The sequence below is a fragment of the Eumetopias jubatus genome, unplaced genomic scaffold (assembly GCF_037043125.1).
Source record: "Eumetopias jubatus isolate StellerSeaLion01/CBP00866 unplaced genomic scaffold, mEumJub1_p1.0 scaffold_9, whole genome shotgun sequence".
Lineage (NCBI taxonomy): Eukaryota > Metazoa > Chordata > Mammalia > Carnivora > Otariidae > Eumetopias > Eumetopias jubatus.
In genome coordinates, this window is record NW_028274815.1 from 123,048,724 (window position 1) to 123,074,541 (window position 25,818).

The window sequence follows — 25,818 nt, forward strand, 5'->3', positions numbered from 1 at the left end:
ATTACCTTGATCCCAAAACCAGACAAAGACCCCATCAAAAAGGAGAACTACAGACCAATATCCTTGATGAACATGGATGCAAAAATTCTCACCAAAATACTAGCCAATAGGGTCCAACAGTACATTAAAAGGATTATTCACCATGACCACGTGGGATTTATCCCTGGGCTGCAAGGCTGGTTCAACATCTGCAAATCAATGAACCTGATACAATACATTAACAAAGGAAAGAAAATGAATCATATGATCCTCTCAATAGATGCAGAAAAAGCATTTGACAAAGTACAGCATCCTTTCTTGATCAAAACTCTTCAGAGTATAGGGATAGAGGGTACATACCTCAACATCATAAAAGCCATCTGTGAAAAACCTACAGCCAATATCATTCTCAATGGGGAAAAGATGAGAGCTTTTCTCCTAAGGTCAGGAACACGGCAGGGATGTCCACTCTTACCACTGCTATTCAACATAGTATTAGAAGTCCTAGCCACAGCAATCAGACAACAAAAAGAAATCAAAGGCATCCAAATCGGCAAAGAGGAAGTCAAACTCTCACTCTTTGCAGATGATATGATAATGTATGTGGGAAACCCAAAAGACTCCACCCCAAAACTGCTAGAACTCATACAGGAATTCAGTCAAGTAGCAGGATAGAAAATCAATGCACAGAAATCAGTGGCATACACCAACAACAAGACAGAAGAGAGACAAATCAAGGAGTTGATCCCATTTACAATTGCACCCAAAACCATAAGATACCTAGGAATAAATCTAACCAAGGATGCAAAGGATCTGTACTCAGAAAACTATACAATGCTCATGAACGAAATTGAGGAAGACACAAAGAAATGGAAAAACGTTCCATGCTCATGGATTGGAAGAACAAACATTGTGAAGATGTCAATGCTACCTAGAGCAATCTACACATTCAATGCAATCCCTCAAAATACCATCCACTTTTTTCAAAGAAATGGAACAAATAATCCTAAAATTTGTATGGAACCAGAAAAGAGTCTGAATAGCCAAAGTAATGTTGAAAAAGAGAAGCAAAGGTGGCAGCATCACAATTCCAGACTTCCAGCTCTATTACAAAGCTGTCATCATCAGGACAGTATGGTACTGGCACAAAAACAGACACATAGATCAATGGAACAGAATCGAGAGCCCAGAAATGGACCCTCAACTCTATGGTCAACTAATCTTTGACAAAGCAGGAAAGAATGTCCAATGCACAACATTGCTCAGCATTAGGGAAATCCAAATCAAAACCTCCATGAGATATCACCTCACACCAGTCAGAATGGCTAAAATGAACAAATCAGGATATGACAGATGTTGGCGGGGATGTGGAGAAAGGGGAACCCTCCTACACTGTTGGTAGGAATGCAAGCAGGTGCAGCCACTCTGGGAAACAGTATGGAGGTTCCTCAAAAAGTTGAAAATAGAGGTGCCCTATGACCCACCAATTGCACTACTAGGTATTTACCCCAATGATAGAAATGTAGGGATCCAAATGGGCACATGCACCCCGATGTTTATAGCAGCAATGTCCACAATAGCCAAACTGTGGAAAGAGCCAAGATGTCCATGGACGGATGAATGGATAAAGAAGATTTGGCATATATACCCAATGGAATATTATGCAGCCATCAAAAGGAAAAAGATTTTGCCATTTGCAACAACGTGGATGGGTCTGGAGGGTATTATGCTGAGTGAAATAAGTCAATCAGAGAAAGACATGTATCATATGACCTCAGTGATATGAGGAATTCTTAATCTCAGGAAACAAACTGAGGGTTGCTGGTGTGGTGGGGGGTGGGAGGGATGGGGTGGTTGGGTGATAGACACTGGGGAGGGTGTGTGCTATGTTGAGCGCTGTGAATTGTGTAAGACTGTTGAATCACAGACCTGTACCTCTGAAACAAATAATAAACATTATATGTTTAAAAAAGAAAGATAGCAGGAGGGAAGAATGAAGGGGGGGAACTCAGAGGGGGAGACGAACCATGGGAGATGAGGGACTCTGAATAACAAACTGAGGGTTCTAGAGGGGCGGGGGTGGGGGGATGGGTTAGCCTGGTGATGGGTATTAAAGAGGGCACGTTCTGCACGGAGAACTGGGTGTTATACGCAAACAGTGAATCATGGACCACTACATCAAAAAGTAATGATGTAATGTATGGTGGTTAACATAACAATAAAAATTCACAAAGTTAAAAAAATATATTATCGGGAAGAAGTTCTGTATATGGTTCTGCATATAATGTAAATAGAATATTCAAAATAACTTCGAAGAACACGTTTGGTCAGTTACTTGAAGTAGAAATAATAAAGAAAAGTGAGTTGGATAGTTTTGATATTCTTGCTAACATGAAAAGCGCTGACATCAGGATGGCTTTGGAGAGGAGTTTGAGCAGAGGGAAAGACTGAGATTGTATAGCAAGAATGTAAGTTATACACAGAGGGATTGAGCTGCAAGCACGAGAACCATCAGGTGGCTCCTGCAGGTCATTTCCATGTTTGGAAGAGTGACAACCAGCATAGATAAGAATAAATAAAACTGAGTATTGGCAGAGCCACGTTGGATCACCTGCTCCCATCCCTAAACCGTCACTTAAAGGAAAATCTGGGCTACAGATGATGAACTTATCCTCATAGTACACCTCAGTTGGTTGGGATTGCTAGCAACTGTGGCAGTCTTCCACCTAGAAAATTGTGGAGTGGTTGAGGAATCAAATATAATGAGGGAAGAAAGATTAATCAGAAAGGCTGAGAAACTCCCATTATTCTTTGAAGACAGAAAAGTAATGAAAATTATATAAACTTTGACATAAATACACCTGAGTGAGGACGCTGACACCGTCACTTACTGGCTGTGTGACTGGGCAAGTTACTTAACCTCTCTGAACCACAGTTTCCATAAAAACTTTCTGGCTGATTTCACTGAAAAATGAAGATAGGAAGGGAAAACCAAACATTGTGATTTATAATTGTTAGAAGTGCAATGCATCTGAGGTCAGCACAACAGAAGAAGGGATGGACATGGCCAGGGCCCTCGTATATGCTACCCCTCTCTTTCTCCATAACATCTGAAACAGTGTCTTCACATCTCCCTGAATCCCCTCCTGTTTCTCCATGTTTTGTTCTCTACAGTGAGGCATGATAATTTTTCAGAAGTCCAAAGTTGAGCATGTCACCGCCCTGCTGAAGCCATTTACTGGCTGCCCACTGCCCTTCAGCTATATTCCTGATCATTAGTATGGCTTCAAGGCTCTGACCTACCAGGTTTCCACCTCTCTCATCTGCCTCATCTATGTCCCACTGCCCTGTGCTTGCCAGACTGCAGCCAGGCAAGTTCTTGTCCACCTGAGAACCTGTACATGATTCCAACCTGGAATGGTTAACCTTCTTGAGCCTTCCAAGGTCAAGGGGACTCCCATTCATCCTTCAGAGCTCAGCTCAAGTACCACTTCCTCGAGTAGTGGCCTTGTTCTCCACCTTTCTTTTCTCTTATCTGGGGCCGCTCTGTTCTTGTCAGCCTACAGCCCACAGTCTGCCTGAGACCGAGCACCATGCCTTCGATTAAGTTGCAGAGTTCCTATGGAGAGATATTTGAGGTTGATGTTGAAATTGCCGAACAGTCTGTGACTATCAAGACCATGTTGGAAGATTTGGGAATGGATGATGAAGGAGATGATGACCCAGTTCCTCTACCAAATGTTAACACAGCAATATTAAAAAAGGTCATTCAGTGGAGCACCCACCACAAGGATGACCCCCCACCTCCCGAGGATGATGAGAACAAAGAAAAGCAGACAGATGATATCCCTGTTTGGGACCAAGAATTCCTGAAAGTTGACCAAGGAACACTTTTTGAACTTATTTTGGCTGCGAACTACTTAGACATCAAAGGTTTGCTTGATGTTACATGCAAGACTGTTGCTAATATGATCAAGGGGAAAACTCCTGAGGAGATCCGCAAGACCTTCAATATCAAAAATGACCTTACTGAAGAAGAGGAAGCCCAGGTACGCAAAGAAAACCAGTGGTGTGAAGAGAAGTGAAATGTTATGCCCGACACTGTAACACTGTAAGGATTGTTCCAAATACTAGTTGCACTGCTCTGTTTATAATTGTTAATATTAGACAAACAGTAGACAAATGGCAGCAGCAAATCAGTTGTTTAAGCAGAATATTGTCCTCCTTGCAGGTGTAGTTTGAGTACAGATTCCAAACTTATGGCTGAGTTTCTTCTAGTATGATCAAAAGTTTCTTTTTTCTTTGCTCTAAATAAACCTGAACTGTGGGTTCTCTGTAGAAGGTGGCATTTTGGGCTTTCCAAAACTCTCTTTGTAAAGCGATTTCTGCCTAGTTTATTGTCTAGTTAACTTTAGTTTAATGACCTTTTAAAAGTTGGCATTGTAAATAAAACAAGTTGAAAAAAGTTTTCTGAAATAGAATTAACAACATATTCTCTTTATTCATGAGTTGGAAACTGGAAAAAGGCTACCTGAGGTAAATGTTTTGAGTGGGGTTATTAGGATGTCTTCCAGCTTCCTGGAGTCAAGGAGTACCACTGGTATGGATTAGCCTGTACGTAGCAGGGCTCCTTTAATTGGATCTAAGGACTTGTTTTTGCATTTTTAATCCTCAGCTTTGAATATGTTGGCTAGAGACTCAGTTACTACTCAGTTTGTGATTTTGGGGGGAATATAACTAGCGAGTCTGTTAGCTTTTCGATTAAAAAAGACAACCCATGTGGTTATGTCATCTTATAATCATTGATCCCATGTGGGGGAAAGTTCACACTACTTGCATGTAAAAAATAATTTAACCTTTAACGTTAAAAACCTAGAAAGCATCCATCATGAATGCAAGATACTTTCAATAAAAAATAAGTTATGTAGTAGGTGGTAAATGGTTTGCTTTTGTGTACTTAACTGTGTCTCTTCACTGACTAGTAAATGAGTTAAGTATATGTACGGTTCTGTAGCTGGAGACAGCTTGCAGGCAGTTCATGTCCTAGCTCGCTGGGGCTGCTGACCTAACCCTTGGGTTCTGATAGACTTGTGTCTCTTCTAACTGTCATGATCTGGTTCCCTGGAGCCAGTGCTTCAGTTCTTAACTGGTGCACGTGGCCGCACAGGACTGCACTCATTGTTCCCAGCCTCTACCCTACAGTCGAAGGAAGTTTTCTCAGTGCTTGAGATGGCTCACAAATTGTTATGTCTTTTTCGTTCCTCCTTGTGCTCCTTTTTCTCTTGCTTTCCCATTTAGCATCATCTGTATTCACATGGAGTCCTACCGCATTCTCTTCGTGTTTACCGTGAGCTGTTTTGGCTCAGATTATTCGCTGACAGTACTTTGCCTTTATACTTCACTTCTCATTTGCCCTGAATCTGTATCTTGTTTAATAAAGTCCCATATACTGTCAAAAAAACAAACAAATAAAAAAAACAAAAAAAAACAAAAACCACTTCCTCTTCTAGAACAGACAAACTGATCATGGTAGGGAAAAATATCCAGACTGTGGTCACCTACTGGGTGGAGTGGGGGCAGGGTTTGACTGGGAATGGGCATGAGAGGTCTTCCTAGCCTGCCTTTATATTATTAGGGGTTTGGGCTGCACAAGTACATGGAATTGTTGAACTCATGGGATCGAAAGCTTAGGATGTGTGTATTTCTTTACATGCAAATTTTACCTCAAAAGAAAAAAAAAAGAACATGGAGGCTGCATTATTGATATGCACAGTGTAGTATTCGGGAAAGGGAAGTGTATTGATGCCTGAAATTTCCTTTGCAATGCATAAAAATTCAAGACGGATTGAGGGATGGATCGATGGGAAATAGGTGATAAAGTAAGTGTGGTAAAATGTTAACAGTAATATTTAGGTGATGAGTAGCAGATGGATGTTTACTAAAAAAAAAAACCAAACTATTAACTTTTCTGAATGCTTGAAGATATCAAAGAAAACATTTCTGTCTGCCCCTCTCCCTATCTGAGAGTATCATGTTAGATCCTAACAATATCACCGTCATGAAACACAATGTATCTTCCTGAACACAGATGTCATCTCCACGAATTACAATAATTAATAGTGATTAATAGTTCGAATAATCAATAGTGAAATTATTTATTTATTTGTTTATTTTAATGTTTAGAATCCTTCTCTAGACTGTAAGCTCCATGACGGCAGGTGCCATATCTCTGTTGTTTACCACTGCATCTCTAAGATCTAGTGGTTGCTCAGTAAATATTTGTTTAGTAAGTATACCTGCCTCTCTAAAATCCATCCTCCATTTTGCTGATAGATAAGATGCTTGTTTTCAAGGTTCATCTCTCATGCCTTTTTACGTCTATGGTGAGAGTAGCAAGATCTTCATTTCCTGCCTCAGTTCCATCAGCCTTGATGGGTGTAGGCAGCAAGAAGCCACATTTATCCAAATGCATTTCTTCCCCAGATAGGCTTCTGGTGATTTTTGTTATATCCAGATCCAATGTGCTTCTCTCATAGTGAAGATTGTCAGCTTCTCTAGAACTCCAGGTTGGACTGGACATGATCTGGAGTTTCTCAGTGTCTCCACGGTTGTGCTCATACTAAAAATTGCCAGCCCAGCATTTTGTGTTGGGTATGCATCGCTACACTCCAAGACCCCCCATCCTCATAGGAAGATGTGTGATGGGAAGAAAAAAACCTTAAATAATGCCCGACACTGAAAACATGGCTTGTCTTATTTTCTCTCTCATTCATCAAAATCGTAATAAGACAAAGGTATGCAAAACAGTTGCAGAGTAATACTTAGCTAAACTAGAAAAACTCAATTTTGACAGGTTTTACAATCTTTAGGCTGACAGGTGACTTTGTCTTTCATTGATGTGTAAGAAAGAGAAAATGAAATGACTAAACTTGTCTGGGAGAAAATTTAAATGTGCAACAGCTGTTTGAAATGAGTTTACCATTGTACTGGGTAGATAGCAGTCTGCTTTCTCTGTTTCAAACTATGCCCCTGGATACTTAAGCAGTTTGTGGATATAATAAACCACTAAGACAACAGCGCATTAACAGAATGGGAATAGCACAGTTTTGGTGTTACAAGACCTGAGTTTTCATCCTGGTTTTGCCACTAAATTGTCTTGTACAATTACTTTCACCTTCGTGGATCTTTTTTTTTTTTTTTAAAGAATTCATTCATTCATTCATTCATTCATTCATTGAGAGAGAGAGTGCATGCGTGTGCACACAGGGGAAAGGGAAGAGGGGGAGAGAGAGCGAGAGGGAGAAAATCCCAGGCAGATTCTGTGCTGGGCATGGAACCAACACGGGGCTCAATCCCAGGATCCTGAGATCATGACCTGAGCTAAAACCAAGAGTCAGACGTTTAACAGACTGAGCTATCCAGGTGCCCCACTTTTGTGGATCTTAACTTTATTTATTTATTTTTTTAAAAAAGATTTCATTTATTTATTTGACAGAGAGAGACACAGTGAGAGAGGGAACACAAGCAGGGGGAGCGGGAGAGGGAGAAGCAGGCTTCCCTCCGAGCAGGGAGCCCGATGTGGGGCTCGATCCCAGGACCCTGGGATCATGACCTGAGCCGAAGGCAGACCCTTAATGACTGAGCCACCCAGGCGCCCCTGGATCTTAACTTTAAAATCAGGGAGTTGGATTAGACCGTTGCTTCTCAAAATTTAACGCACATTATCTGGAGATAGTTTAAAATGCAGATTCTGATTCAGAGGGCCTGTAACGTGGCCTGAGTCTGCATTTGTAATGAGCTCCCAGGTGATACTGATTCTGCTGGTCCATGGACCTGTACTTTGAGTAGCAACGGATTAGAAGATCTCTCTAAGGGAATTTCCAGTTAAATACAATTTATGTATTAACAGTCCTAGAGTTGCTCATAAGAAAAGCAGGGGCTCTTGCGTGGCTCAGTCTGTTGGGCAGCCAACTCTTGATTTCAGCTCTGGTCATGATCTCAGGATCCTGGGATCAAGCCCCATGTTGGGCTCCTCACTCAGCATGGAATCTGCTTGAGATTCTCTCTCTCTGCTCTCCACCCCCAACTCACAGAGAGCGAGTGCACTCTCTTTTTCTCTCTAAAATAAATAAACCTTTACAAGAAAAAAGGCCAACACTATCCCTTCTGCTCTTAGTGAACGGATGAGGTACTACAGCTTAGTACTGTTCAAAACCTACCAAACAACAAATTTCAAGCAACCAGAGCTGATGGCTTTTGCTCTGAAAGAACAGATATCCAACATTTCTCTCATAAGAGCTAACAAAGCAATGTGTATCAAATGTGTGAACTAAGCAATGCATAGGCAGTGTTGTGAACTAATAAAGCACATCACAGTTTAGCCTAGCAGGCCTCAGCTGCTGAATTACTGAAGTTGATCCCTGAAATGGCAACCTACTTAGTTTAATACAGTGGATCCCAATCTTGCTGCTCTACAAGAGTCACTTGGGGAGCATATGAAATAGAGATCTCTTACTTCACACTCTGGACCTAAGAATTCAGGAGCTTTAGTTTGGGCCAGTCATGTTTGGGAACTACTGTTATAACCATATGATGGGGGAACAGGGCGATGACTTGGGGCCCGAAAGGAAATTTTGACTCAATTCCTGATGGAAAGATGGTAAAGAAGAGCAATTCCACAAGCCAGCTTCTCCAGAATCCCAGTGGCATATTCTAATGGTAATGAAGGTGTATGGGTCACAAGGGAATCACTGTTTTAGAAAAGCAGCCTCTGAATAGGATGGTAAAGCTTTAAGGACCCCTGAAAGTTGCAATGAGAAGTTTTCCCGTAATTCATTTTCTTTTCTTTTTTTTTGTCTGTAGTAATGCATCAGAAGAACTGGGGTTAAATGCTGGCTGTACTATTTATTAACCAAGAGGCTTTTGGTAAATTATCGTAACATCGCACATGTCAAGCCATGTAGTCTCTATTGCTACATAAGAAATGACCCCCAAACTTAGCAACTTAAAATAACAAAGATCTACTACCTCACAGTTTCTATGGATCAGAAATCTGAGTGCAGCTTTAACAGGTACTTCTGGCTCAAGGTCTTACATGAGGTGGCGTTCAAGCTGTCTGCTGTGACTATGGTTGCATCTGAAGACTCAATGGGGAGGAATCCAATTCCAAGTTCACTCATGTGATTGTTGGAAGACTGAATTTTCTCATCGGATATTGGAGTAAGGGTCTCAGTTCTCTGCAGGCTGTTGGCTGGAGACCTCCCTGAGTTCCTTGCCCAGTGGATCTCTTCCTAAGCACAACCCCCAACATGGCAGCTGGCTTCCCACAGAGCAGGTTAATGCAAGAGTGAGAGAAAACAACCAAATGGAAGCCACAGTCTTTTTATAACCTAATATTGAAAGTTATATCCTAATACTCTGTCATATTCTATCATTACCAGCCAGTCACTAGACCCAGCCTGCATTCAAGGGAAGGGATTTTTGCATGAATGTGTAACAGGAGGCAAGAGTCACTGGGGCTATCACAGAGGCTGCCAACCATAAACTCCAGTGTCACTCCACAATGAGTGAAAGCCCTCAAAATAATGCAAATGAAAGGGGATTTACAGACATTACAGCAATATATATGTATAGGAGTATAGTAATTTATTTCAAGGAGTCCAGTGAAAACTCTCCAGCTAATTTTACTCAGCTTTGCCAAGTATTCTGAGCCTCTCAGTTAATGAAGGTTCTTTAATTCTTGCAAGGCTCTAAACTACCCTCTCTACAGTCTTCCAAAGATTTTCCCACCATCTGATACTTCAAGAGAAATAAATGGTTTAATTTTCCTTACAACATGAATTGCCACTGACAACAATCTTTAATCATTAAAGAGTTAACAGTGCACTTTGAATTGCTTTACCCAGATAAAAAATTCATTCCCTAAGTAAATGAATTAGCCACATAATTGACAGTCAATTCCAGTAATAAAACACTAATTAAGTGATTCTGCTAAGTAAAAATTGCAATGTGATGAATTTGCTAAACAATGGCCTAACTAATAAATTTCATGCTAAATAAATGGCTTGGAATGGTGACTAAACACCATGTCTAGGGTCAGTCAAAAAAGCAACCATGCTTTTAGAAAACAATGACAGAAATGACTGTACCAGCTAACATCCCTAACAGCATTACACTGGGCTCCTTGCCAAGCAGAGACCAAGTGAATAAGTGTGAATGGGGTAGATGTACTAGATTAGGGGGTGGGGGCAGGGAAATCACTATGGATATAGAATGGGTGAGAAACCTAAATGAGAACTTGGAATAGTCTAGTATAGTCACACTGGAGTCATAGCACAACCCAGCATTGGGCAAGCAGAGGCAGGATTCAATGCTAGACCTTACTGGGCTAAGTTCGGAATCAGCACCAAGGAGAGACCCTGGGAGCAGCGGCTTCAGGAGAGATTTCTATCAATGTGTATGTTTTATCATGGACAAGGAAGCTGAAGGTTAAAAAGCTTGCTCAAAGCTTCAGAAGGCTAGCATGGCAGTAGGACTCAATCCTCATAGGTATAATGGTATGTGTTGTCCTTTAGAAGCATCTTGGGTTAATCCCATTTACAATGATGCCTTCTGGAAGGATTTAGATTCAGAGAAGTCCATGCTTCCCTTGGGCTCCACTCATTTGGATTTTCAAATCCTATACAACAAAGAACAGTGCAGGCTTTTCATCATTAAAACCTTGTTCTCTAGACCCTTGAGCTGGAACAGGGCCTTGGTTTCCTTGCTTTTCCTTGAATACATCAGGCATCTTGGGAGCCTCTAGTAGGAACATCCTTCCCTGATTTTCCCAGACATTGGGATGATCCATAAGGAAATAAAGTTGGAGAAGGGTAAGCAGTGCGTGGGGTAGGGAAAGAAAAACCAGAAGCACAAAGCCCTCCGGAAGAGAAAGAGAAGGTCATGAGGGGAGAGACAGCAGGGGCCACACAGTAGTTCTGAAGAGTGCTCCTTCTGTTTTCCAGGCCTGCACTGAATGATGGGAGTCCAAGGAAGCCAGTATTTGGTGATGAGGCCTTTTAAATTAATCATTAAGACAAAGATACCAAGATTAGAGTTTCCAAGAAATGGAGTTGCAAAGTATACCCCATATATCTTTCTCAGACTAGTGCAATGGTCTCCCCTCTGGTTTCCCCATCCCCACCATGGGATCAAAACCTGAGTAATCTTAGTCACCTCCATGCTTAAAGGTTTTTGTTCCAGTAACACACAAGAACAATTGGCCGACTACAGAATAGTTAAAAGTGAATCACTGTGATCCATCTTGATCACAAAATTGACATAGTGAGTCATTCAACAAATACTGATGAAGCATATATTATATGCCAAGTCCTATACTAGTCTCCAGGGGTACAGTGGTAGCCAAAAACAGGAGTGGTCTCTGCACTTGGGAGCTTATAGACTAGTGAAGAAGGCAAATTTGAACCAAAAAACTCTTCAATGAATAAACATTTGCATACATGATACTTGTGATACATGCTGAGAAGAACTAGAACACAGTGCTAGTAGAAAAAAAAAAAGGTCACTGTTTAGATAGGTGATTGGGAAGCCCTCAAAAGTTAACAGTTCATCATAGATCTGAAGGATAAATAGGGGCCAAACAATGAATGACAGCAAGAATATTCTGGGAAGAGGGAATAGAATTGTGAAAGTCATGATGTTGGAAAATAGTGTTTTCAAAGCATAGGAAGAAAATCAATATAATTGGATTATAGTGAGAAATCCAGACAGTGGGCAAAGATGAGACCAAAGATATAGATAGGAATCAGATCATTCTTAACCTCATAGGCCATGAGATGCATTTTAGCTTCATCCTGGGAACAATGGGAAGTCCGTGTCAGGCTTTTAGCTGGGCAGTGACATGGTGAAATTTGCATTTTTTAATTGCAGAACAAGGCTAGGCAATTAACTATTTTATAAGTAAAGTATAATAATGATACTGAATTATTAGGCAAACCTCTGCTGATGATCAATTTGAAAGGAGAGTGATGGGACAAAATAAGAAGGGTTATTGATGAGAGAGAGCCCAGGGACAGATGTGCAAGTGCATGCATTTGCTAGAGCACAGCTGGCTGAAGACTCAGTGGAGGACCACATAAGTCTTCACTGCAGCAGCAGCAGAAGTGACTCTGCTATTTTGGAAAGACCCTCTTACTTTCTGAGCCTCTGTCACATCTGTAGATCTAAAGGAATTTCATCCTACCTAGATCAAAGACCCTGAAGATGAAAGGGGTTTTCACCATGGAAAAACTGAACTGACCCAATGAGATATTAGCTGAATAAGGATACTCATTTAAAAAAACCAAACATGTCTAAGTATTTTAGGGCACTAAACCACCAAAATATTGACTTATCAAGAAAATATGGAGCAAGGAGGGAGATCTAATCAATACTTCTGGATTTAACAACAGTCCCAAGAATAGAATGTCATAGAGTAGATACTCTTACCACCTGCTTCATTACAAAGATTTGGTTACACTAGTTGGGTTGTAGTGACTATTAATGCTGTAATCAGGTATATGTATATGTGTGAGTGTGGGTATGGATGTGTATGTAAAATAAAATTTCCATGGACACCACTATTTTGTGCTGTCACTTTCCTTGAATCTGATATACACAGAGACCATACCTACTTTTTGCTGGCCTTAATAACTCCCACTCCAATAACAGTCTCCTCATTGTTGCTAGGATGATCTTTACAAAATTAGACTCAACCCTGCCCCTCCACTTCTTAAGATCTGTGTTAGCTCCTTGCTGAGAACATAATAAATTTCCAACTTGCAGGTTTTTGAGGCCCTTTAAGACATAGTCCCTGATTACCTTTCCAAGTTAGTCTCCTACCACTTAACCTCATGGAACTAACACTCCAAAAGTTCAGAACACTCCTAATTACAAGTCCAAAAGAAGGGACTTCCTGAGAAAGGGTCAGGGTTGGCTTGACTTCAAGGACAATCAGCACCTTGGACAAAGACCCTAAGTTCTCTCTCCACTCTTCACATTTTCTCTCAGGCCCTATGGAGAAGTTAACATTACTGATGTGTTTTAGACACTGTATTTTAGGGAATACATTTACATTTACAAGGAGCTACACAAGAGAGAAAAAGCCCTTTCTAAATTTTGAAAATCTTCAGAGATGCTGCTAGACCATGTGCTAGTAATGGAAGAGTTATCAACCTAACCAAGGTAGAAACTGGAGATCTAGAAAATATTCCTATTTATTCTTGATTATATTAGCTAAGTAGGCTTTCTCACACCTCTGTGCCCTTGCACATGTACTCTCTTCTTTTAGAACAGTGAGGTGGGTTTATCTCCAAGATGACTACACACTGATTCTTGCCCTTCCTGTAGGCATATGCCATCTCCTGATTGAGAGATGGAGTCTGTTTCTCTACTCTTAGGCTGGCTGGTAACTGGTTTTAATAATGATAAGCCACAGAAGTGATGTTAGCCAGTTCTGGCCAGCAGAAGTGATGCCTAGTTTTTAAGAGACTGGCATTCCTCCTGGCTTTCTTGGAACATTCACTCTGGGGGAACATTCACTCAACCATCATGCAAGAAGTCTGATTGCCTTAAGTCTGCCATGCTAGAAGGGAGCCTAAGTTAGATGCACAGGGACAGAGCAATACCAGCTAGTGCCAGATGTTCTAGTCATTTCAACCCAGGGGTCAGATGTGCAAATAGAAGAACTATTTGGGCATTCCATCCCTAGCAGATGCCACTTAAGGAAAAACTGAGGCCCCAGACATATGGACCTCAGATAACTGTCCCAGTCATTTCCAGCCATTAAAGTCATTCTAGCTGTCTCCTCATTTTCACACAGACACAAGATATCCCTGCTATGCCTTGCCCAAACTCCTGGCCCACAGAATTTCAAGCAAAATACAATGTTGATTTAAGCCATTAAATGCTGACGTGGCATGTTATAAGAAACCAAAGAACAATGACACATTTCTCCCTTTCTGTCTTGACAAACTCATACCACTCATCCTTTAAAATTCAACTCCTCCATGTTTTCCTTGATATGTTGATACAGCCTGGGAAGCCTAGTTCCATTTCCTACTGATATTCTATCAACTCACTTTGGCTTCTTCTCACCTAGTAAACCAACATGACCCAAAACCCTTCTTTTTATCTAGTAAGTGAGTTGCGATAACTAAAGAAAGAGCTCAGCTCCCAGAATAAGGGGTGAAAAGAAGCCACCTCTCTATGACCATAGAAATTGGATCCATGTAATAGGTGCCCATTGTCTCCCAGTACCTTCCCAGACAAGTGATGTTCCCATGGCTACTTGCGAGGCCATCCAGCAGTGGAGAACCACAATGAGTTGCTACATCTGCTTCCTATGTTTACTATTGTTTTTTTTTTTTTTTTTTTTTTTTTTTTTTTTGCTTCTTCTGCTGGCAGAGCCAGAAAGCAATCCATCTGAGTTTTGCCCTTATTTGTGTGTGGTCTGAAGACTACCAACTGTTTTTCTTTTTCCTAGAACTGGAGGAATGATTGTATCACATTCCCAGACCAGCCAATAGTTGACCACTTGAGGATATTTTGAGTAGCAGTTCCCACTTTTGCAGGAACCATGAAAAGGGACTTGTAAAATTCCTTCGGTGTTGGCAGACTAGTGATTGGTCGCAGGGGGTGGGAGACATAGTAAGATCTGGATATCAATTGACTGGCAAAAAAACATTCTTTGATTCCTTTGTCTGCATATACTCAATTCTGGATGCAGAAAACAGGACAATAGTGTATAGTGTCAGCTGTACCAAGCTCTCTAAATATTCCTTCTTATTCTGACTTAGTATATAGGATTGCTTTGTCTGAGTCCCGTCTGTCTAACATCCAACGACTCATTTATCCATTCAACTAAATAAGCATTTTTGGGTATCAGTTCTGTGCCACACACCACAAGGGTAGGACTTTAAACAAACACATTTGGAAGATGAAGTCAGTGCTGAGAAACAAAAGGGGAACAAAATTCTTTGAAGCACCTAACAAAGGAATCCAATCTGGTCTGGGGAGAAAAGGGTTAGGAATGGAAGAAATCTGTGAGCTGAGATTTAAAGGAGTCAGTTAGGAAAAGACTATGGTTTAGCCAGATGAGGAGTTTTGAAAACATTTCTGTTAAGTGCTAGAGAGTAAATAATTTAGGCTTTGTGGGCTAGATGGTCTCTGCGGCCATCACTAAACTCTACTGATATAGCACAAAGGCAGCTATATATAGACAGTTTGTAAACAAATAAGCATAGGTGTGTTCCAATAAAGCTTTATTTACCAAAACAGAGATTGGGCTGCATGTGGCCTATGGGCTACAGTTTGTGCACCCTGCATGAGACAGAGCAATCGTATGGACAAAGGCCCTGTGGTAGAAGGAGTATAGAAAAGGTGAACCACCGAGAGAGGAAGGTAATATAACTGGAGCTCACAGAGAAGGAGGCAGTGATATGCAAGAGCTTGGGAGAGGTGGACAGTGCAAGACCTGTATGTAAGGTAAGGATGAAGACTTTGGTTTGTAGCTTAAGAATAATTGAAAGCTACAGAATTGTTTTAAGCCAGGGAAGGATGAGGCAGCATGTTCCAATTTGCATTTGCTTAGTTGTTAAGAACATGGACTAGAGAATGACAAGGATGAATCTGATGATTATTTAGGGGCTGTGGATCTTACTGAGGTAAGAGATGGTGGTAACTCAGACAAAGATGGAGGGGGTGGGTGTGGATGGGTTCTAGCTATATGGAAGACTTAGAATAATCAAAATGTGGTGTAGAACTGGTTGTTGAGGGTAAGGGAAAGGAACACGTTGAGATGAGTGCACTGTATCTATGATGAATGTATCCTTATTGTTACATCGAATGCATCTCCTCTTGCTTTGGTGCTAAGGAACTGAAACCTTATTTTCATTTCCAGCCTCCACATAATTAGGAAGTCAACTTGCATGGTTGGTGAGGTGAAAAGTAAATCACTTGAAGAGAGATGAAGCACATGGATAATGGGCCAGGATGGCTTCCCCTCACCAGACACCACTCTCCTTGCAGCTTCCCACACATATCTCTACCAGAGGAATCATGCCAGATCACTGTTGTCTGCCTTCCCTACGGGCTTTTTAAGGGAAGAACTGCCTTTTTCTTGTTAATGTCACCAACACCTTGTATTCTGGTTGGGGGAATCTCCTCACTTGAAATCTACACTCTAGACGTAGGTATGGGTGACAGATGTATTAGATGTGGTGTGGGTAGTTCTCTCAGTTGAGTCAGGAGCATCTCAATGATACCCTCCTCCAGAAATACGTAGAGCACCATTCAGAGAATGATGAGGATTATGATGGGGACAGACAGATTTTTGCCTGTCCTTGGCCCTCTGATCTTTTCTTCTACTTCCTCAAATGCTACTTCTTAAAGATGTTCCATTTCCAAAACTCTACTTCCTGTCTATACTTCATACCTGCTGCCCATCTCTGTGAGCAAAAATTTTAGGTGGGCTCCTTGAACTGTGTGATGGATCCAACCCTATGACTAGACCTTCATCAACTTCCCAAGATATATAATCCACTCCCAACCCACTAACATAAATCAGACTTCAGGTTCTTTGAATTTCTACTTTGAATCAAAAAATTCTGCTTTGAATATTGAGACTCTATCATAATTCAGGCTGAGTAGATAGCCATGAGGCCACTTAATCCATTAACTTCTTCACACACTCTGAGTTCCATCTCAGAGTCCAGGTGGATGACCAGAAGGTTCTGCATTTGGATCCCATTCACACAGTCCCTTTTAGAGTCCGTGTTTTGCCCTCAGTTGTGACTACTTTTCTATGGGCACTCCTAATATATAAATCCTGGTTCAGCATTCTGGCTCTTCCATTAACTTGCTAAGTGACCCAAGGCAATGTGTTTCATCTCAATGGGCCTCAGTTTCCTTATTCATGGCAAAGTCTTCAATCACCTTATGTACACAATGTAGCAAATATTTTTATCTCTAGGCTGCACCCCTCTGCTGAGCTACGGGCCCACAGATCCAGCTGCCTACATGACATCCCTTCAATGACTCAACAGCACCCTCCAGCCTAACCCGACTAGATGTAAACTCCCCCTCTTCTGCTCCAAATCTGGCCTCTTCCCGTGCTCATGATCTCATTTAATGTCATCACCACCCACTTAGGCTGAATATGAGCAGAAAAGAGAAGATTCTGGACTAAGCTCTGGGATGCTTCAATGGTTAGAAGTTAGGAAAAAGAGGAGGAATGGATAACAAAGAAGGAGAAGAAATGGCTGGGGAGGAAGGAGGAATACCGGAAAAGGAAAAGTCAAGCAAAGAAAGTATTTCAAGAAAGATGAGGTGCTGGGGCGCCTGGGTGGCTCAGTTGGTTAAGCGACTGCCTTCGGCTCAGGTCATGATCTTGGAGTCCCAGGATCGAGTCCCGCATCGGGCTCCCTGCTCGGCAGGGAGTCTGCTTCTCCCTCTGACCCTCTTCCCTCTCGTGCTCTCTATCTCTCCCTCAAATAAATAAATAAAATCTTAAAAAAAAAAAAAAGAAAGATGAGGTGCTGATAGGTCAATCATATAAACCCAGGTTCAAACCCAGATTTGACCTCTTGGTAGCTGGGTGCCCTTGAGTAAGTTACTTAAATTCTCTGAGCCTCAGTGTCCCTAATCTGCCTCATAGAGTTGTTAAGAATATGAAATGAGGCATGTAAAGTGCTTTGTCCAGTAATTACACATGAAATGTTAGCTAGGAGAATTATTATTTATGCTTTCAAATCACCAAGGCTGTAGCACCGAGCTGAGGGAAAACAAAACAAAAAACCTGGTCTCTAAGCTTGGTTTATTCTGCTACCTAGCAACTATATATTTACATTTTCAACTTCACTTCTTTATCCCTGATTACTTTAACAAGCACTTTCTAAGTGCCCTCTTGTAATTCAGGACTACCTATGAGATATAGAGAACAATCTATTTTCTTCTCAAGATGTAGTGGACTAGCATAAATTGCCCAAAGCAAATTTAGCTTTGTAGCTTTACTGAAGTCTCTTTGAGAAGGAACAGCTGGGCCAGCTCACAATGAAAGTAAAGGTCCATAGCTGATAAAATGCTGTTCCTACTTATCTACAATGGGAAGCTGAATCTATACAAATCAAAGAGAATATCAGGCCAGCTTTCAACAACATGCAAAGGCGCCTAACACTGGGATCACTCCAATTTCCAAATAGGTTGCCCTTCCTGTAAAGTGAATTGAAGTAGGCTACAAATTTAAGATTCTTCTCATGCAGGTTCCAGCTACTGTTCCAGCCATATGCTCTCAACACAGGACACTCCGTACTCTAAGCCCCCTTTTCTGAGCCCACCATGATCCTTTTCCAAGCCTTTGTCCCCTCTACCAGGCACAATCTTCCCCTTCTATCTCCCTCAAGTCAAAATCCATTCTCTCACATAGTATTGTCTAAGGCAGAATCAATCACTTGTTAAGCCTATGATGAGTGTTCCTAGGTCACTATATACATCTTTTCTCTATCACTTATCACATTTATTGAAACTAATCCATGTATAGGTCTCCTCTTGGAGGACAATAATATCCTTGAGGGCAGAGACCATGCCTTATTTATTCTTACAACCCCTACATCACTTGGCATACAGTTGGGATTCAATGAATATTTAAAGGAACACCTGAGTTCCCATAATCAGGAGATGAAAAGCATAATTCTATTTGAGAAGATTCTGTTTGTGCAGAAATTGGATTGGGGAGTCTACAGAAGACAAACCATTATTGACCACATTTCATTCGTCCAAAGGAGACCGTGGGACATAAACTAGAGTGGTCACAGCCCCCAATTCTAGCCCAGTTTCTTTTGCTGGTGACTCAATGAGTGACCCTGAGGAAACTCTCTGGGACTCAATACTTCATGTTTAAGATGGGGAGGTTGGATCAGATGGTGTCTAAGGTAATTTTTAGTTCTGATTGTCTATTATGTCCCTTTTTGAGTTTAATATTCTTCTCTGAAACTTGTGTTAGTTTAACTTGGTGTTTGTGATACACAGTTTGTCTACTTTTTCAAGGCCACTTAAATTTCCATTTTGCACTTCCAGGGAATAAATAATTCCATTCAACTTTGGGTTGCCAGGAATTAAATAAGTGTGTCCTTTAACCTGTCAGCCAAGTGGATGATTACAAAATATTCAATAATCCCTGTAAAATATTCAGTAAAACTGGAGGTGGCAAGCTTGTAACATTCAATTCTTCTCCTAGATTCAATTTAATCTTGGAGCAACCAGAAAATATAATTGTCCTTGCAAACAGAATTTCGTGCATTTTTTTTTTTATTTCTCTTCATGATGTTCCATTGAGCTCTTGGTTTCACTGTGTGACTCATGATTGCTTTTCCTTGTAAATTTCCACTCCTTCCATTCTGACTCTTAGGTGGTTTGCTATTCAGACAAAAGGAGAGAAAGCTCCAGAGACTGTTGAGAAAGAATGCCTATAAATGGGTCACAGCTATAAATGGGTTTTAGCAATCTTAAGGCCCAGTACCTCCAAGTAGCAATGCTTTCTTGGTGCCTCCACCCTGAGAAATGGGGAGTTAGCCTGTCTCCCCCAGTGTGCTGTAACTCGACCATTATCAGAGACAACTTGGTACATAAAGAACAAGGCCTTTGGAGTCTGACAGTCCCAGGCTTTACCTGGAGCCAGTGACTCAAACTCGAGTGTGCATCAGCATCACCTGTAAGCCTTGTTAAAAACAGTGATGGCTGAGCCCCACCCCCAGAGTTTTGGGTTCAGTATGTCTCGGGTGGGGCCAAAGAAGTTGCTTCCAAAGAGTTCCCATGTGATGCTGATGCTTCTCATTTGGGGACCACACTCTGAGAACCACATAATGACTCAGTACTCAGTATCTGCGGACTTCAGTTTCTTTCTTTATAAAATGGGAAAAGTAACACCTGTGATTTAGTGGCTTGGTCTTGGCTGTAGGCATGTCAGATCCTGGTTTCAGTTCCAGCTCTGCTACATAAAGCTATGAGCCTTAGGCAAATTCCTACTGTTTAAACCTCAGTTTCCTCACTTGTAAATCATCAGGGACAATCATAACACTTATTTAATCTTCCCAACAAGATAATGCACATAAAACACTCAGCTGGAAACAGGCACATAATTAATGATCAATAGATGATAGCTGGTATTAGGAATAATAATAATCTAATAATTAGTGCATTTTGAGGTTCCAAACTGGGAGGATTAAGTAAGCTCACTGGCTGACACAACCAGAAATAAAAAATACCTCAGTAGGCTGGGATAACAGGGTCAAATCTAATGAGAAGATATGGCACAGAAGAAATATAAAGTCCTTTGTCTGGGCCCCCCAAAATCATATTTACTTGGGCTGAATGAGGCAACCTTAGTTGGAAGCCATGAGCTCTGCATTAGGTAGATATGTGATGGACATATGGAGGTTCACTCAAATGTGAGCAGTGTATTCTGAACCCAAAATTGGAATCCAGAGTGAGGGTGATGGAGGCTCTCTAAACTTCCAGTAATTGAACCTAATGCAGAGAATCACATTCATCTTGGAGATCCATGTACTCCATGGACACGGACCAAATGGAGACAGAGGTGCCAACTGAGATTTTGAGCAGACCGGAAAACAGAAAGGTATCCCAAAGGAGGCTGATGGCTGATGTGGGCTGCTCAGTCCGAGGGGAGGACCTGCAGGGCACACACATGGCCGCAGTCCGACAGCATGGGGTGGGAGGTGGGTACTGCAGGAAGAGAAAGACTGACGTCACTACCTTATGTGAGATCAGAGGGCCGACAAGGGCCAGCATATGGTTGCTGGCCAATACATTCTTGGGCACAAAAAAAAAACAGGAATTAAATGGATGGAAGTTACATACAGTGAAGGCAGCTTAAAAGGAGAGAGAATTCACTACCAGAGGAATTGGAACCAGATATGGGCTTAGAGCTAGAAGATCTTCATTTGAGTTCTAGATCAATCACTGGTTCTCTGATTCACACATTCAAACAAATACTCAATGGGTATCAGATGGACCAGAGAGTTTGGGTAGCGGTCAGGGTACACACTGGTCAGCGGTCATGGAGAACCAAGGAGTCCATGCTTAGGACATTAGCCTTTCCCTCAGGAGCCACAAGGAGCCACTGAAGGGTTTTAAGCAAAAGGAGGGAGGGTCAAGTTGGAGTACTGCAAAGACAGGACAGTGGAACTGTATTAATGTATTGAATTTAGGATTCCTTATGACACCAGGATAGTAATTCCTACCCTGGTTGCAGTGCTTCGAGAAGAAGAGATAATTCAGCATCTAGCAAAATGACTGCCCTAGCAGGTGCCAAACAGAGTGAAGGTATCATTAGCAATCCTTAACATCGCTTATCATCAAGGGCATAGCATCTCAAGGGAGGGTCACAGCCAGACCAATCTTCCCAGAGACCCATTTCTCCAGCTGGCTCAAAATCCTCCTGACAGGGTAAAGGACTCTTCCTAAGGAGTTTAAGGCAACCTCAGCCATTATAATTTAAAGTCATGATCTGTATTCACGATTTGAATCACTTTAGTTACATAATATGTTCCTAAAATAATCAGGTTAAAATTCTGCCTGGTGCTTCCTTCTGCCTGCCCCATCTCTGCCAAGTCATTGTGCAGGGTATCAAGCTTGGACATTCCCTGATGTATCCCCAAGGACATCCTTTCAGTAGGTCTATGGGCTGAAGGTCATGGAGGACCATTAGGTTTCAGGATCACCCCTCCTTATCAGCAGCAAACATCTCTGAGGCCACAGCAAGCTCTGAGGCTACCAGATACATTTTTGGTTGCACTGGAGGTACAAAGTCCAGGGAAGAGTCCTGTGGCTCTTTTTGCAGGCAGGCTGCTATTGCAGCCCCTGGTGGGCTCTGCAAAAATCTTTGTTGTTGGAGCACCTGTTCCCCTCATGAGCTGCGAGCTCTCTGTGCCCGGGGCCATCCCTTGCTCTTCTCTCTCTGTATCAATCTAGGGCTTTGTCCAGATCAGGAACGCCCGAGGATGGGGCCATCTGATCTACAGTCCCACCTCCTAGGAAGCTCCGATGGGACGATTCCCACAGATCCTGCCTGTTAGAGCATCCCCTGGGGCAGCTGCCTCCCTGCAGGCTCTCAAGTGGATAGAGGAACCAAGAGGAGGTGCTGTCCTCCCAGCTGGTAGGTCAGTTCCCCTTAATCTCCTTTCTCTCCTTCACCTCGGCTTATGGTGGGCAGAAAGCTAAAGGTTGGAGGGAAGACAAAGACGGTTTGGGGTCCAGACCTCACTATTGATTCATCATGTGACTTAAGGAAGATTTTTCAGTATCTCAGAACACCACTTTCAACTGTAACATGGGTTTGGTAATAAACATACCACTGTACAGGGTTCTGTGAGGACAGATGAAGATGTGTATTTGAATGTGCTTATCCCAGAGCCTGGCACCTTGCGGGAATCTGACTGGCTCCATGTCAGTGCCCAGCCCCGGGCCTCCATGTGGGACACAGCTACAGTAGCAGCTTCTGCCCACATGGGAGAAAAGCTGGCTGGCCATGGGGAGAAGAGTGGTGCTCCCCCTTTCTCCTAGCCGTCAGCGGCTACCATTCATGGTCCAGGACAAGGAATACTGGTTCTGCAGTCAGATAACCCTATTTGGCTTCCAATCCCATCCCCACTCTTTGTGTGTGCGATGTTGGGCTTATTTATTTCAGCTCTCTAAAACTCAGTTCCCTCATTTATGAAGTGGGAATGATATCTAATTTACAGGGTTCCTAGGAGACTTAAGGGTGGGATTTATACAAAGCATATGGTCTAGTATGTACGGGGTGCCAATGAAAGTTACCTTCCTTTGGGCTTTTGCTACTAGAAAGCTCAGAACAAATCGCAATTTGAAAGTTACCAGCCTGCATATTTAGATTACTTTTTAATATAATGCAATTACATTTTAATCCAACCTGGTCTTGATCTTGTCTTCATTTATGTGTTCCCGATCTTGATTATTTATTTCTCTTATTACTGTTTTACTGTAAGTACTTTTATTGGATATGTTCCCAAATTCTCTGCAGAGCTAGATGGATAGAATCAAACTGATGTCAGGAGAAACGGATCCTTAATATGACTCTGCAAATGCCTCTGTGATTGGGGCACGGAGTCTCTCTGAACCTCAGTTTCCTTGTCTGTAGAATGGGAGTAATAAAAAACCTACAAGCTATCTTATGGTGCACGAATAAGGATCTTTGGCTCCAGCATTTTGCAAAAGCACTTTTGTAAACTATGAAAAACTTAGTAGAAGCACTTGTTATATGTGAGACACTACTTTATACATGCCTCAGAATGCAAACAGTGTATGTCTTCCTTGTAAGGGACAAGGGGTTAGTGATTTCCTTAGAATAGATAACATCTAAGGAAGGACCAGGTGAGAATGACCGCATGAAGCCACCACATGTCTATTCCACACCCCCGGCGTTAGGCTGCTTGAGGCCAGGACCCCCAGTTTCCAAGGAGTAACAGCTAGGCTCTTATCTTTGCTCTAACCGGTTCCTAGAGGCCTGAGTGGACACATATGCCAGGCCACCATCTTCATCATATGCCAGACCCCCCAGACCCCAAAAAAGACCAGACTCCCTCCTTTCCTTTCTGAGTCTCCCAGACACTCTGTACCTTCACTCTCTTTATACCTTCGATAAACTCTGCTTTCACCTCCTGCTGGCTTGTGTTTGGTTTCTAGCCTGTGCACAGCCGGGACCTCTTGGCTGCTCCTGCGGGAACCCCTCTGGGTCCTTGGACCTGGCCCGCCAGCATCACTATCACAGAAATTCAACAGGGATTTGTTTTGAAGCACTTTGATTTGGACTGAAAATGAACACAGAGACAATGACACTATGAACAAAAGATAAAGAAGACAATGTAAGCATGGATATAAAAAGACACCATCGGAAGGAAGACATGGAAAATTATCCCAGTGGGTGAAAGATCTCAGAAAAAAAAAAAATAACAATCAGGTACACAGGGCAAGAAGATCAAAATGAGATTACTTAATAAAAGCCAGCATTTCTTCAAACCAAAGACAACGCACATTGTTTGTCCTTGAAATGTGATGTACACACAAGAATGCTGCAGCAAAGCCAGGCCCAGCGCTGACAGACCCTATCACCCTTGCAGCCCAGAGGTCATTGTTCCCATACAAAATCCAGAGGCTTGTCTGAACCGCTGCTACACAATGTAGCAGTCATTTGGAATAGAAAGCCCCAGAAAATCAATGTATGCAGGGAGATGCGGAGTTTAAATTAGGCAAGAGCCCACCTGTTCAATAATGAAATAATTGCTCAGGGCCCATTCTTCTGTAATCTTTTCTGATGAGACATGTATTCTTGGGCTCTGCCTTTCTCAGTGCTTCCTCGACATTTGCAAATCATCTCAGGGCCTCCTAAAACTGATGCAGGAGCCAGGCAGTCAATTCCCTAATGCCACGAAAATAGATTCAATTTTACATACATCAGGGTGATTTCAGAAGCAATTTCTACATCTCTAGTGTAAGCATTACTTACATTTTTCCCCCTCAAATCTCATCCCAGCGGTTCCACAGGACATTTTAAAAGGTACGTGATGCATTCCAGGGCATTAAAAAGAATCCCCAGGGCGTGTTTGTGGCTGTAGCCTGAGGACACCAGATGCACAGAGTCCTAAAATATTCAGTGACTCAAACAAATGCAAAATTTCTTAATAATTGAGTATAATGCCAATTGAATTTTTCTCCTGTCTTTCTTTTTTTTTTTTTTTAATTTTTAATTGTTATGTTAATCACCATATATTACATAATTTGTTTTGGTGTAGTGTTCCATGATTCATTGTTTGTTCATAACACCCAGTGCTCCATGCAGAATGTGCCCTCTTCAATACCCATCACCAGGCTAACCCATCCCCCCACCCACCTCCCCTCCAGAAACCTCAGTTTGTTTTTCAGAGTCCATCATCTCTCCTGGTTCGTCTCCCCCTCTGACTTACTCCCCTTCATTCTTCCTCTCCTGCTATCTTCTTCTTTTTCTTTTTTCTTAAAATATGTTGCGTTATTTGTTTCAGAAGTACAGATCTGTGATTCAACAGTCTTGCACAATTCACAGCGCTCACCATAGCACATATCTTCCCTAATGTCCATCACCCAGCCACCCCATCCCTCCCACCCCCGACCACTCCAGCAACCCTCAGTTTGTTCCTGAGATTAAGAATTCCTCATATCAGTGAGGTCATATGATACATGTCTTTCTCTGATTGACTTATTTCACTAAGCATAACACCACGTCGTTGCAAATGGCAAGATCTCATTCCTTTTGATGGCTGCATAATATTCCATTGTGTATATATACCATCCACGTCGTCGCAAATGGCAAGATCTCATTCCTTTTGATGGCTGCATAATATTCCATTGTGTATATATACCACATCTTCTTTATCCATTCATCTGTCGATGGACATCTTGGCACTTTCCACAGTTTGGCTATTGTGGACATTGCTGCTATAAACATTGGGGTGCATGTACCCCTTCGGGTCCCTACATTTGTATCTTTGGGGTAAATACCCAGTAGTGCAATTGCTGGATCAAATGGTAGCTCTAATTTCAACTGTTTGAGGAACCTCCATACTGTTTTCCAGAGGGGTTGCACCAGCTTGCATTCCCACCAACAGTGTAGGAGGGTTCCCCTTTCTCCGCATCCCCGCCAACATCTGTCGTTCCCTGACTTGTTAATTTTAGCCATTCTGACGGGTGTGATCTCCTGTCTTTCTAAAAGCAGTATCATTAAAATGTATATGCAGA

General features: G+C 42.0%; 1 protein-coding gene and 1 pseudogene across 1 annotated transcript in view; one reads left to right on the forward strand and one right to left on the reverse strand.

Annotated features, from left to right (window-relative positions):
* The window catches only part of PTPRT (protein tyrosine phosphatase receptor type T), an 856,863-nt gene that overhangs the window by 102,837 nt on the left and 728,208 nt on the right, over positions 1-25,818 (reverse strand). The gene's annotated exons all lie outside the window — the stretch shown is intronic.
* On the forward strand, positions 3,573-4,064 carry LOC114223170 (S-phase kinase-associated protein 1 pseudogene; annotated as a pseudogene).